Below are 14,764 nucleotides of genomic sequence, written 5' to 3'. Positions count from 1 at the left end.
AAATACCAACCCCACATTCACCTGATGGAACTAAGAAAAATTCTGGTATAACCTCAATGAGGATAGCTAACCACCGAATAATTGTCGAATCGATATGTCCTAATTGTAAAGCAGTAATGCTAAGCAGGGGTGCTCACAAGGGGGGGGGGGAGCATAACGCCAATGGCGTCATTAAAATTTTTAGGGAGATTTTTTTAATGTAAAATAATTAAAATTTCCTCATTGCACACAAAGACAAAAAACGTAAAAATTAGTTTCTCAGTCAATTACTACATTATTGTACCATCTTGCTCCCACATCTTCCACCAGCTCCCACCACCATAATACCATAACCATTTAATGAATGTTTTTCTGCTTTCTAATATGATATTTCCTAATTAAATGTATCAAATTAAATGTGAGGGGATACTTTGTTAAGTAAGAGGAGGGATTGGCGTCACAGTCTTCGGGAGGATTGGCATCCCTGATGCTAAGCACTATCCACTATCTTATTTATTGTAGGAGAATACCAAAATATCTATTAATTGGGTGTATTGCTTGTTAATAAATAACCACGTATTGAGGGAAATAAATATTTAAAAAGTGTGAAAAATAACAACTCTTTTGAATTGACCTGTTCCGTAGTAAGATTCATTGATGGACTTCGTTTTCTGTGGCGATGAACTTTTGTGTTTGTAAAAATCATAGAATGAAATGTCACGCCTACATGATTAAATGCTTGGCTTTGAAAGCATTATTTAGGTTGAAGGCTAGTCGCGGGCTTATTTCTTGGAGCTGTACACATTCTTAGAAATATATTTTATTTTTTGAGAATCCAAAGAAGTTAGAACGAAAGAAAGAGAAAGAGAAAGAGAGATCGAAACATTAAAACGGCGAGCTAAGAGAAGACGCCAGGAGAGAAGTTGTTAGAGTGTTTTTGCACTTAAAAAGGGACAAAGGGGATTCTCTAGAGAGTCTTGGCGACGTGGTTTTGTCGCCTGGATTGTCGTGTGAGCAGATTCAGAGATATAAACAAAAGAGCGACCAAAGCAGAGGCCAAATAAAAAGAGAGGGAAACAGCGAACAACTGAAATAAAACAGTTGAATGGCGCTGAGGACGTGCAACATTCACTCACTGCTTGGGAAAGTAATGGCTTTATTCACAGAGGAAGAATTTTTGAAAGTATCCTGAACACTTTTTTTTATGTGCTTTACACAGAGCAAACAAAAACATCGTAACAAAAGGTTCATCCTTAAAGTAGACAACCCTAATAGCTTGTCCACGTGTCACAGTTTTATTATTCTGGACATGAAATACTAAGATAAATTATATATTACAAATATTTATGTAATTTAATTTTTTATCATTAATAGGAGTGAATCAAATTCATTCAATTTACAAGGGATGGTTCCCAAGGTAAAATGGATTTAACAGGTTTGATTGGTAGATTTAATTGATTCTTTCAAAATGTGACCTTTTTGCAAAGTTATAGAAGCCAATAGTCACAAATAACAAGATTGCGATTTGACGATCGTAAATATAGACAAAGGCAAAACTTGTAGGTAATTCAAAATATCACCATTAATATAATTTATTAATATTGTTGCTATTAATACCATAAACAGCGGTACCCACAAATGGGTTTTAGATTGCGTCCATGAGATTGTTTAGAGACACATGATTTTCAATGTAAATAGTGTATAATCAAACTGGAGAAGGATAAATTTGCTGGGGGAAGTACATTTGAGGACAGAAGGGTAAATTTGGTGGGGGAAGCAAATTTGGGGCAGGAAGGGTAAATTTGGTGAGGGAAAACACATTTGGGGCTGAAGGATAAATTTGGTGGGGAAAAACACATTTGAGGACAGAAGGGAAAGTTTGATAGGAAAAACACATTTGGGATATAAGAGTAAATTTGGTAGGGAAAAAACATATTTGGGGAAGAATGATATATTTGGTGGGGGAAAACATATTTGAGGACAGAAGATAAATTTGGTGGGGAGAAACACATTTGAGAGCCGAAGGGTAAATTTTGGTGTGGGGAAACACATTGGGATTGAATGGTAAATTTAGTAGAAAAACACATTTGGGGGCAGAAGGGTAAAATTGGTGGGGGAAACATATTTGGATCAGAAGGGTAAGTTTGGTGGGGAAAAAACACATTTGGAAGGACAATGGTAAATTTGGAAGGTTTGCACCCAACCCCTTAAGAGGAATAGGTACCCTTGGCCATATAATTATAAAAAGACGTAATAAACGTCAACTCAGACAGCCGTAAAAAATTGTAGATAATCCAAAATACTTTGATATGAACATATGTAATCTGTGGGACAGATATAGGGATTTATTGCATTTAATTTACATGGAAATCGAAACTTTAATCCGGCACAGTTAGCTAGTGCACAGATCATGATGGATAATCAATCAGCTTGCACATAGGTCGTTCTCCACCAAACTACCTCGCCTTTAAGAGAGCAGGGAGGAAATTTGAACATGTATATAGCGACTATATGAGACGTGGACCTATATTTTAAAGTGGAATCCGAACTTCCGTAAAGGCTCAATACTCTACCACCCGAATAGGATCCAGGACTTCAAAAGTACACATAGTAGCTATCAGATCAGCAGTTAAACATGTATAAAATTCCATATAACGGACTTTTCGTACATTCTACAGTATGATACAAGGTGAAATGCAACCTAAGACTGTCATTTTAGCGTCCCACGTTTGTACGCTAGGGGAGAAGAATGATTAAGAAAGATTATTAAAGAATTGGTGTAATGACAATGTGGAAGGAAATGGGAAAATCTCGAGTAAGCCCACGGACTAGGGATAGCCTTTTTCGAAAAAATCTATTTTTTGATTTTCGGAAATTTCATTTTTCGTTTTTTTTTGAAAAATTTTTCGTTTTTCGTTTTTTCGAAAAAAATTTCGTTTTTAAAAAATTTTTCGTTTTTCGTTTTCCAAATTTTTTTTCGTTTTTTGAAAATTTTTCGTTTTTTGAAAATATTTTCGTTTTTCGTTTTTTCGAAAAATTTTTCGTTTTTCGTTTTGGAAAAAGTATTTTTCGAAAAAATGTGGCCATCCCTACCACGGACACAATGTCGTCCACCACAATCTCACAAAGCCCCAAATCAAGCTAAGAATCTATTGTACAGGAAGAACGCGATACCACTGAGCCACCTTGACCCCGATTTCTCTTCCATCTGAAATTAAGCAACAACTTCCCCAGAATTAAAATACAATAAATTAATTTGCAATTATCAGGGCTGGATTAAACCATTTGGAGGCCCGGGGCTAGAAAGAATGGCCCCTGCTGACTTCGCCTAATATATTTCAGTAAAATTATAGTAGGAAAATTAAGAGAATATGTTTCAGATTTTTGGTTGTATTTGATTTTATGATGATGAGATTGTACCTTTATGATTCTTTTTAGATAGCCAGTTGAGATTTTGATCAAAGTGGGAGGCCCGGGGCTATAGCCCCCTAAGACCCCCTCCTTAATCCGGTCCTGGCAATTATATATTTTTGTATACAACATGGATTTGAGCAAATAAAGAGTCGAAGTTTAGCCCCTCATATTTTGATTTTGCCATCCGGACAAAATTTTCTGAACGAAAGCCCTCCAGAAGGTGACAGAGAGAGAGAGGAATAAGAAAATCATGTTTCAAAGGAAAAAATGAGATTGACTGGAAGTATGGTACATGAGAGCTTGTAAACTACCATCAAGTAACCAGACAGTATTGGCCAGGATCAGGGGCGCATCCACGAGAGAAGGGGTCCACCGAGTCTGGACCCAGGGGCGTCATTTCAGACTTCGCTTGAGGGGGGGGGGCAAGAACAACACAGACATAACACTTTCCCGTTTTGTACTAGTGTATTAGTAGACAATTGATTAAAGTATATGTATACCTCAAACTCTTGAAGGGGGCAATTGCCCCCTCCTGACCTCCCTAAATGACGTCCCTGTCTGGACCTCCCAAAAAACTTCCGAACTCAATATACGTGTGTACATATTCTCAATAAAACTATGTTTGTTTAACAGGTAAATGGGTAAATAATTAATGTAGCATGAAAATTTGATCTTACGCTTCATCTGTTCTTTTTTTTTTTTTAATCTAGTTCTATGACTTTTTCCCTGAAAATATAGATGGAAATATTTTACAATTACTTATCATCTTTTCGGAGTGCGTGAAGAATAATAACCGTACAATACTATAGATATACCGCATTGACTTGGCACCTAGTCCTCCATTCCAAGCGCTGCTATTGGCTGAAGGGAATTCCACTCCCTTTCGCTAAGGCTCTCTCGCTGAGGAACAGCTGAACCCTTATTGGCTCAACGAGTGGGTGTGTAGCGGGTGTGAGCTTTAGTTCACATTTTTTGCCACGGCTCAAGACATTTTGGCAGCACTATACCTAGGTACATAGACATAGTGGCTTGTAGTATTAGATACTCCTCCCCAAACCTTGTACCCTCCCCAACAAAAATTTTTAGGTGGGGGCCTGGCCAGGATTCATCATATGGTTGTAATAATAATGATATAAAAGATCGCTTTACGTAATAGGGTTCTTAAACAGTTAATAAAAAAAAATTAATAGCTACAAGTGCGATCTGCAATCCTAACAACTTAAGATGACCTACTGTATATTTTATTTCCTTCAGGTTTTTTGTAATAACTTCCTATCTTGACAGAGGTTTTGGAAGCTTTCACCTCGTAAATAGGTTTTGATTGCTTTTTCATATTTTTTGGCTGTCGTGTAAAGACCAACACCATCAACAGAGCAAAATGACAATGGATTTTCTGGGCTGTTTGTTGACGTTATAAATCCTCGTCCTTCTCGTTCCCACCAGTTGAAGGAGTCACACGTGTGATGGGAACCGAAACACATATACACTTAACTGCACTACCAGCCAAATAACACATATATATAAAAAAAGAGACGAATCCCATATGGCTAGTAGCCAGCGGAGGAATGAGAAATTGTTTCCCTGTTGACAGGAGACTTGGGTTTGGCTCCAACCTCTCAAATGTTTTTGTTGACTGAGGCATCTCTTCATCGATATGACTATTTTTACTTTTCTTATTCGTTTTTTTTTCTTTTCTGATTTTGGTAACAATTCAATACGGTACGGTTAACAGAGAGGAAGAGAAAGAGAGAATATATATATTTTTTCAACCATAAAAGAATGAATTTCCATTTTCATGATATATTGATATTGCTGCAATACGCCACGCCATGCCAGTTGGCGGAATATACAGGCAAATATAAAATAAATTAAATATCTCATAATTTACTTAAAGAATAAGTTCAGAAATGGACTATATTTTACTGACCTACATAATGGTGTATGCTGCGTATACCCGGGTTGAAAAAAAAAAAGGGGTTCATAGTAAGTGTGTGCCATTTTTTCACGATAAAGTCCTTTTCTGTGATTTTTCGTATGATTCTGTGTGAGCATGGCTTTAATTTGCGAGTAGACGAGGTAGTAAATTTCTCCGTAGGATTCCAAAATATTCTACTTAGAAAAAATCAAAAGTATGAGGCTCTTTTTTTTCTTTTTTTTTTTTTTTATCAAGCTTCTGTAAGCTGCCATCTCGGCATTTCATATATGTATTATAACAAGGTGTTTCAACTTATGGCACAACAGTTCGTAATGCTTGGATGTGATAGTTCCCATACTGAAGTGTGTTGCTTCTCGTCTCACCTCGAATTTAAAAAAGCACTTTTCGCCCCATTTTCGAGACCAGATGATAAATTTCTCGTCTCGTCGACAACACTACATTACATAAAAGGTTTTAACAAAAATTTTAGGAAAACTAAAAATGTATCAAAAGATTGCGATCTTTGCCAATAATTAGTTTTTGGACCAAGGGACACAAAATTTTTGAACGGCCCCTAAATCGAGTTTTCTTGTTCTCTACGGAATAAGCACATTATACTGAGTTAACTGATAGTTTGGGTTTGGCTACGGTATATGTAGTTGTCCAGATGAGGTTTTTTTTTTTTTAAATCAGGGGCTACAAAATTTTTGAATGGCCCATAAATCGAGTTCTCGTATCTTTTTACGGAATAATCACATCATACTGAGTTAATAGTTTGGATTTGGCCACACTATATGTAGTTCTCCAGATATAAGGCCTACAAGAGATATATTGATCCAAAAACATTTAATTCATAGCATTTGGGAGAAAAATGGCTTAAAATTTTCGCATTGTTATTTATTACCGAGTTGTTATAGAAAATAAAATGAATTGCTGGGGAGCATAGTGTTGACCCCATAAGAGAATTCAACTTTTCTCAGTTCCAATGTTCAGTTGAAAATAGGCTGGGACAATTATTTATTGAACATCCCTCTCAACTAATTAACTTTGTTTTCCCTTCTCATTGAACCTCCCTGTTGTCTCCAGCACAAACACAATTACACTCAGCGTCACATCACGCTATCTATGCGACCTTGTTATATGGAGGTGTCATCGATTCATATCTAACTGTGCTAGAGAACAAAACGTGATGTGTGATGTGGGGAAGTATGTTTTTTCTTTTTTTTTCAAACTCACCCCTTCCCCTTAAACAGAATGATCAGTTTCAACCCCATCTATAGTCTCACAGCTGGGCAGAATTGTATAACGAGCTGTGTTCCTTTGCTCACAACCCTCGTGATCAGTTGAAACTAATTTTAGAACTGTTTATCGCTATGCGCTACTAAAACCCCCCGTCACTCACTCGCGGGTTGAAAAATGGTCGTCATTGGAGAGTGACTCTTTGGCCTGGCGGTATTGTTGGTTCCATGTGTGTCTATGTAAAAGTGTGTGAGTGTATGTGTATGCATGCAACCAAAAGCGAAAAGTTCTGCTTGCATTTTGTTTTTGGTTAGCGAGGAGAGTCTGTTTAGACTTGGTAGGAGGTGATAGGGTGAACTTTATAGACCAAACATTGGTTTTGCTCTACAAATATACGTATATATAGCCCTCCCTATGTGTGTGCGTATATATATACATATATATGCTTACTAGAAAGCGTGAGTTGGGATACCCATATTAGTCATATGACAAACACTTTTGCTTTGGTGCACGTGAAAATTCAAACACTCATCAGTCACGTCACCAATCAATTGATAACGTTTTTGTGAGTGTTTTTGGGAACATACTTAATCTAATAAATTATCAATCACTGCATTCCAACAGCAAAAATAACAGGAGATGAATAGCAGTATTTACTCTGTTGATTCAACGCAATTTTTCTTTCTTTTTTTCTTTTTGTTTTTGTTGGCCAGTTTTCTCGTCTTCAATGAAGCCACAGCCGACTGGCGTCGTGTCGTCCAGTACGTTGAGGAATTTGGCGTAATGGTCACAGTTTCTCCAATTGTGTGTGACGTCATTTGAATAACAGAGAGATTAGCAAAGCTACAAATTCAGGACTAGATTAATTATTGTTATGAAACGTGAGTGCATTTACCAGAAGAACTTTCGTACTGCTACCTTAAACGAGATGTAAAGCCGGCGCGCACTCATAATTTTTTATTGGAGGAGGTCCAATACTACGTCCATTCTATTTTCAGAATATTCTATTGTATACGTACATTCTCAGAAAAAAAAAGATAGAAGTAAATTGTTTTTAAAGAAAAGAAGGTGGCACGGTGGTTCAGTGGTCGAGAGCTTACCTGTGGTGTGTGTTGTCCCTGGGTCGATTCCCGCCCAGTAAGTTTCTGGTGGACAACATGGTGTCCCTAGGTTTTCTAGGGATATGCTCATATCCTTCCAAATTCTCATTCCACTAATTCTTCCATCATCGTGGGCCGCGGTGGCTCAATGGTAAAGCGTTCACCTCTGGTGCATATCTGAACTCGGACCAGGTGAACTTTGTGGTCGAGAATCACCGTGTGCGTGGGTGTCCTCGAAGTTTTTCCGTTCCCTCCCACTTTCTTCATTCCACCATTTCATTCATTTCTCATCATCACCGTCTCCTTTAGCCTAGCCGGCATAATCGTGGGACGTAAAACTGAAATATTTCATTTAATTTCTTCCATCATCATTCACTTGACTTAATCATCTTTCTCCATTAGTGTAAAAGGCATAAGTGTGGGACGTTAAACTCAGTGGCGGCTAATGTTAGTGTTGCGGCGTTGCGCAACGACCAAAGTATTTCAAGAAAAAAAATATTATTATCAATAGTAGTAAAGAACAGAAAAAAAATACTTTTTAATACTTGGATATATACACTATAAATAACATATTTTTTTTACTTCTGTAATTGTCCGTTCCGTTAATCCGTTTTAAAAAGCAAAAAATAATCTGTCACAGAGTCTCTAATTTACACTGTGTTGCAGCGAGCATGCAACGACCAGATTCCTTCAGCGCGGCAATCGGAGCAAATGTTAAGTCTCCTTTCCCCTATCTCAGAAGTTAAAGGGACTGGTCGTTGCAGTGCTTCTGCAACACAGCACGGTTTCCAGTGAACGAGAAGGTTTTTCGCGCTAAATAAGATTTCTGAATTTTCTTTCACTAGCAATTAACAAATGGAATTTGTTTTTATGCATTCATATTTTTAAATTACGGGACCATACTGAAGCAAATAAATATAATGACAGTTAAAAAAAAAGTGATTGCAAAATTACAAAATAAGAAAGAAAATATCTAGTAGAGAAGAAAACAAATGAAAGTAGACCCGCATTTACAAGTTAATTCTTAGCTTATATGATAATGAAGGCTTCTTCTACAGTAATTTGTGAATCAAATATTAATAAGTCTGTATGTAGAATCGCTCCCCTCCCCCTCTGTGGATAGTATTTTAGTATAAACATATTTCTTTTATAAAATAAGTATGTTTTATAATCTTGATAATTTCCACATAAAACTGTATGATGGGGAACGCCACATTGAATTTGGGACTAGTTAGCAATGCTCAGGGGCGTAGCCACGAGGGGGTCCACCGGGTCCGGACCTCCCAAAAATTTCGAAACTTGACTAACATTTGTAGACTTTCTTAATAAACTATACTTTTTTAACACAGAAACGATTGATGTATGCTAAATATTTTATTTTACGTCTCATCATGTACTCTTCTTTTCTTATAAAAATAATCGTTCTATCATTTTTTTTCTAAAAATATAGGTGACAGTAAGTAAGAATTACTTATCGTGTTTTTGGGTGCAGTATAAGACAGGTTCCATATTATGTAGACGTATTGGACATGCCTCAAATACTTTGGACCCCTCCCAGTTAACATTTCTGCGTGTAGAACTGGCAGTGCTGTTTGTTTTGATGTTCTTTGATTTTTTTGGCTTCTGTTACATGCTGATCCTTCATCTGGCGGGTTTCGAGGTTTCCTTTCCAGAACATATCACATTGGTGGGCATTGTTTCGCCTCATGTGGAAGTATATTGTGTTCATCGTGCATTGCGTAACAAGCAAGACGGATGATTTGGAATGTAGTTTTTTTTTTCTTTTACGCACATGTGTGTGTGTTGATGTATGAATATGTGACATTCGGAATTCATATACCAGTACCTGTTTTGTATCAGGTTTGTTTTTTAATTATTAGGTTTAATTTTATTGTGTGTGCTTTAATTCTGTAAATAACCTACAAATTCTGAATGAATTGTATACCATGACTTCTGTAAATAACTTACAAAAAACATTGAACGGCTTTCAACTGAGGAAAAATTTGCAATTAAGGCTTAGACAAAACAAGCAAAGGGCAATTCAGGAGAGTGTTCGAAAAAAAAAATCCAGTTTAAATTTACAGGATATCTTATGCAGTAGTTTGGTTGCACCAGATACATTTCCTCAATTTATTTTAAATTTTCCTGGATAAACTGTGAATAAAGTGTGTTCAATGTACATTTTTTTTATAACACTAATCTCTGCTACGAACTCTCTTTAGTCAACGCTGAAGAGGAATTCCGATCACTGTCAAGGACTGAGTTTGCTAGAATGAATCGTTCGCAATAATCTAGAAAAAATATTTAGTAAGCTTTGAAATTAATATTAACAGTACCTATGGCGTCAGCAAAAGACGAAAAGTTTTTTCCACATGAGAAAGAATTGACACTTTCAAGGAATTGAATGTCCCAAGAAAGGTTATCACCATTGGTTATGCTTTCCATCGAAAAAGACCTGACAATAAGAATAAAAGAGTTCAACCAGCATGTATTAGGCAGATTTGCTCCAATCAAAGAGAGAAGAATGAACTCACTAATTAATTAAGGTTATTAATCGGATAAAATGTTCTGCATTTTTTATTTTTTAAAAACAGAATTTTGTTTAATTTAATATGTCACAGAGCATTTGCATCTAAAGTTATGCTGATTAGTCAATGAGTCAACGTTATATCTTCTGTCTCTTATCGTTCGTACTGCAACACTCGAAACCACAATCCACCGGCCGCCACTGGTTAAACTGAAATATTTGAAGAAAAGAAACTACTGCAAGAGAATCAATATCAGTGAGTGATATCATTTTTTCCCCCGCTAAAGAAAGTGTAAAGCAATTTTAAAAGTGTAGTACAAATATCTGTCGAGTTATTAAAGATTGCACGGAGTCCAGACTGGGTGAACCCCCGTGAGTACTCCCTGGTGCAGACAAAACACAAATATCTTATTCAAAAAAAAAAAAAAAAGTTACGAAATTTTGGTTGGGGATTCGAACCCGGTAGATCCCGTCCGTGGATGCGTTCTCTTATTTTAAGTTTCAGTAAGTAGTCGTACTGCAAATTCCTAACTAGGGCTTCACATTCTGTTCTCATGCCTAGGATACTAGTTGTGATTCATTTGGATTACAACCCTCGTAGTATTGGGGGGGGGTCCAATACAACAAGCCACACTACGTCTATGTAGTATTTAACGGGTATTATTCTGCACCCGAAAGGGCAATAAGTAATTGTAAAATACATCCACATATATTTTCAGGGGGGAAATGCTAGAACTAGATTGTTTTTATAAGAAAGAGTACAGGAGAAGTGTAAGATCAAATTTTCATGCTACGTCAATTATTTTTCGTGTTAATCAAGTATAGTTTTATTGACAAAGTGTACAAATGTATGTTGAGATAGGAAGTTTATTTTTTTTTTGGGGGGGGCGGACCTGATGGACATCCTTCGTGGGTATGCCCCTGAGTTAGGATGTGGTTTGAATTTTTAATTTCTATTTATTTACGCTTTTTTTTAAATTTTTAACAAAATTAAAAAAAAAAACATTTAAACAAGTTTCAACATGGACTGTCATGGTAAAGTGGTTTAAGACATTAGACTGTGAACGCAAGATCCGATTGTCGCGGGTTTGAAGCCCGACCAGAGCACATGAATGCTGTGTATTGTCCTTTGACGATTGATTACTACCATTCATTTCTCAACTTCTTCAGCCTAAAGGGCAGAACTACGTTTCAGGATTTAGATTTTCTGGGCTGTCGACATCTATGGCCATTTTAGCCCGTCACGTATGAGGGATGACGGGGCGAGCACACTATCCGACGAAAGGAAAGGAAGAAAGAAAGCGGCATGATACCTATATGTTAGTTACCCAAGGTGACCAGACGTCCCGTTTTAGCCGGGACAGTCCCTTATTTTCAACCGTTGTCCCGTTTTTTTCTGATTCTCAAACGGGACGCTTAAATGTCCCGTTTTTAAGCAAACATGACCCAGGTGCCCCGTAATTATTATTCAAAATATAAATGGCCAATGCTAATTCTACACTCTTCCGTACCAACACTCATTGGGAAGGTTCAGCCGTACCTAGAACTTCTGAATATTCAAATGAGAATTGAGTGATCTGTGGTTCAAGTGGGAATTGAGTGGGAATTCTTAGTGTTGAAGTAGTTAAATGTATTTTTGGGTATTACTTAAGTTAGAAACGCTGTGTTATCATTCTTACTTGTGTATTTTGTAAATTGAAAACACTACTGAATCCCAAAATGCAATGTGGAAGTCACCCCCATTCCAACCCCCGTCGCCGATTCGTATGCGTCCCGTTTTTAAAAGTAAAAGTTCTGGTCACCTTGTAGTTACCACCCCGGCATTTGCCTGGTATGAATGAAGAAAACCCAGGAAAACCTCATTCAGGATGACTTTACCTGAAAAACCTTTTTACACTTTTTTGACCGAGTGCTCCTACCGGGAATCGAACAAGGTGCCGCTCGCACCGTAGGCGAAACCGTTAGCGACTAAAGGTCAGAATTGTCGAACGTAAAAGTGAAAGACAAAATATAATACAATACAAAACATTTGATATAAATACGTTTATGTGTATGCGAAAAATCCAACGTAAGATATTTAGATTAAATTCATTCAAGTTCTCGACTTTTGTTGATAAGCGTACGGATCCTACACAGCTAATGCATACTGTAATTTTGTCGTGACGCATTGTAAAACTTCATTGTGAGAAAGAAGTTTAAAACTTTGGAGTAACTTATATCACTGCAAGGAAGACAGAGAGAGAGAGTAAATTTTCTATTCACCGTAGTATAGTGGTCAGGTATTGGAAACACCTTTTGATGCTATATTTGGAAAACTAACTTCAATGGCCGTGCGGCGGCTTTTCCTTTGCTTGGATCAAATACAAGAAGATTGAGTTGAAAAAAGGGGGCTGGGAAGTTTTGAAGTACCTCACCACACCCCCTGCTGAGTTGAGAGGTTTTCCTTTTTCAGCCTCTCCATGAAGCTCATTTAAATAGGACTGCTCTTTACCAAAAAAAAAAAAAAAAAAAGTTTCGAGACCAACACACAACAGGCTTTCTCACACATCACCTGGCTGTAAATACCATTCTTGTTCCTTTGTATGCGTGTTTAGATGTCCACCTTTTCTACCCATCACAATACACTCTAGGTGCCGTGTCCATAGAATAAACATTTGTTGGTATGGCGTGGAGCGGTTACAGGAGAACCTTTACAAACCACCTAATGCTGGGCTATATAGTAATAAGGCTATATACGAACATTCTCTTTTTATTTTCCAGCTTAACAGTATTTTGTTGTTACCTGTGGACTGGCTTATAGAGTAATAAAAGGAGACTTTATTACGAGCCCACTGCAGCTCAAGTCAATATTTTGCTTACCTGGTTTCTACTTTCGTTAACTACATTTATAAGTTGTTGGCTATATCATTAAAGTTTTATTATTATTATTATTATTTTCTCTAGAAGAAGTATAATGCTGAACCAAGCGTAAGTGACCTTCTACCATTGTAATTTAATACACGTCTTATGTGTCTATCAATGTGTTCCACCATAACATACTAAAATTTATCTTCAATTTTAATGAAATTTGAAATTTTCTTTGGTATAGAGTAGGTGAAAAATAATGGAATATAAGAGAGAGTGACGGTTCTTGAGGGAAGTCAAATCGGTAAAAAAAAATGTTGCTACAAGGTAACGGAAGAAGTTTCATACAGCTTCAAAAAGTTTTATGCAAGAATTAAGCTAAGGCAAGAAAGCTTTATGCAGCTTCAGAATGCTGTATACAAGAATTAAGCTAATGCAAGAAAGGTTCAAACAGCTTCAGAAGGCTTTAAACAAGAATTAAGCTAAGGGAAGAAAGTTTCATACAGCTTTAGAAAGCCGTATATAGAATTTAAGTTAAGGCATGAAAGATTTATGCAGCTTCAGAATGCTTTATAAAAGAATTAAGCTAAGGGAAGAAAGTTTCATACAACTTCGGAAAGCCGTATATAAGATTTAAGCTAAGGCAAGAAAGCTTTATGAAGCTTCAGCAAGCTTTACACAAGAATTAAGCTAAGGCAAGAAAGCTTTATGCAGTTTCAGAATGCTGTATACAAGAATTAAGCTAATGCAAGAAAGGTTCAAACAACTCCAGAAAGCTTTAAACAAGAATTAAGCTAAGGGAAGAAAGTTTCATACAGCTTTAGAAAGCCGTATATAAAATTTAAGCTAAGGAAAGAAAGCTTTATGCAGCTTCAGAATACTTTATAAAAGAATTAAGCTAAGGAAAGAAAGTTTCATACAGCTTTAGAAAGCCGTATATAAGATTTAAGCTAAGGCAAGAAAGCTTTATACAGCTTCAGAAAGCTTTATACAAGAATTAAGCTAAGGCAAGAAAGCTTTATACAGCCTCAGAAAGCTTTAGGCCTATACAAAAATTAAGCCAAAGGAAGAAACTTTCATAGAGCTTCAGAAAGCTGTATACAAGGATTAGAAATTAGATAAAGTCTTTTTCCCTTAGCTTGTAGTGGTAAGATGCGCATTTTTACCTATTAAGTTCTCTCAGGAGCCGCCACTGTAACAGGAGAAGGGAAGTAAATTCAGCTTCAAGTTTAAAGTTTGAATATCTACATAATATAATTCCCATTATTTCTTTCATAAAATGTATTTGATTTTGATAGACTGTGGCGTACTGGAGGACGCGGTGGCTCAGTAGTAGAGCGTTCACCTCCGGTGTTTGGGGTCTCTGGTTCAATCCCAGCTCGCGTCGTGTGGATTTTGTGGTGGACAAACACCGTGCTTGTGGGTTTTATCGGGGTTCACCCGTTTCCTCCCACTTTCTTCATTCCATCATTTTCATTCATTTCTCATAATCACTGTCTCCTTTAGCCTAACCGTCGGACGTAAAACTCAAAGATTTCGTTTCATTTTCACTGTGGCGTACTATATTATATTTTCTCTAAGTCTTTTCAATCATCATCATCACTTAGGCTTTAATCGTCGAAAATTAAATAAAAGTTATTTAACATATAAAAAATCTACGACAGTGAAAATAATTGATTGTCATTTGTTCGGAGCGGAAAACTAAAAAAATAAGTCCTCTGTTATTAACATTAAATTAAAACATCC

This window comes from Thermobia domestica, chromosome 10 (assembly GCF_964235325.1).
Source record: "Thermobia domestica chromosome 10, izTheDome1.hap1.1, whole genome shotgun sequence".
NCBI lineage: Eukaryota > Metazoa > Arthropoda > Insecta > Zygentoma > Lepismatidae > Thermobia > Thermobia domestica.
The sequence above is the reverse complement of the archived record's forward strand: the minus strand, read 5'-3'. Positions refer to the sequence as shown.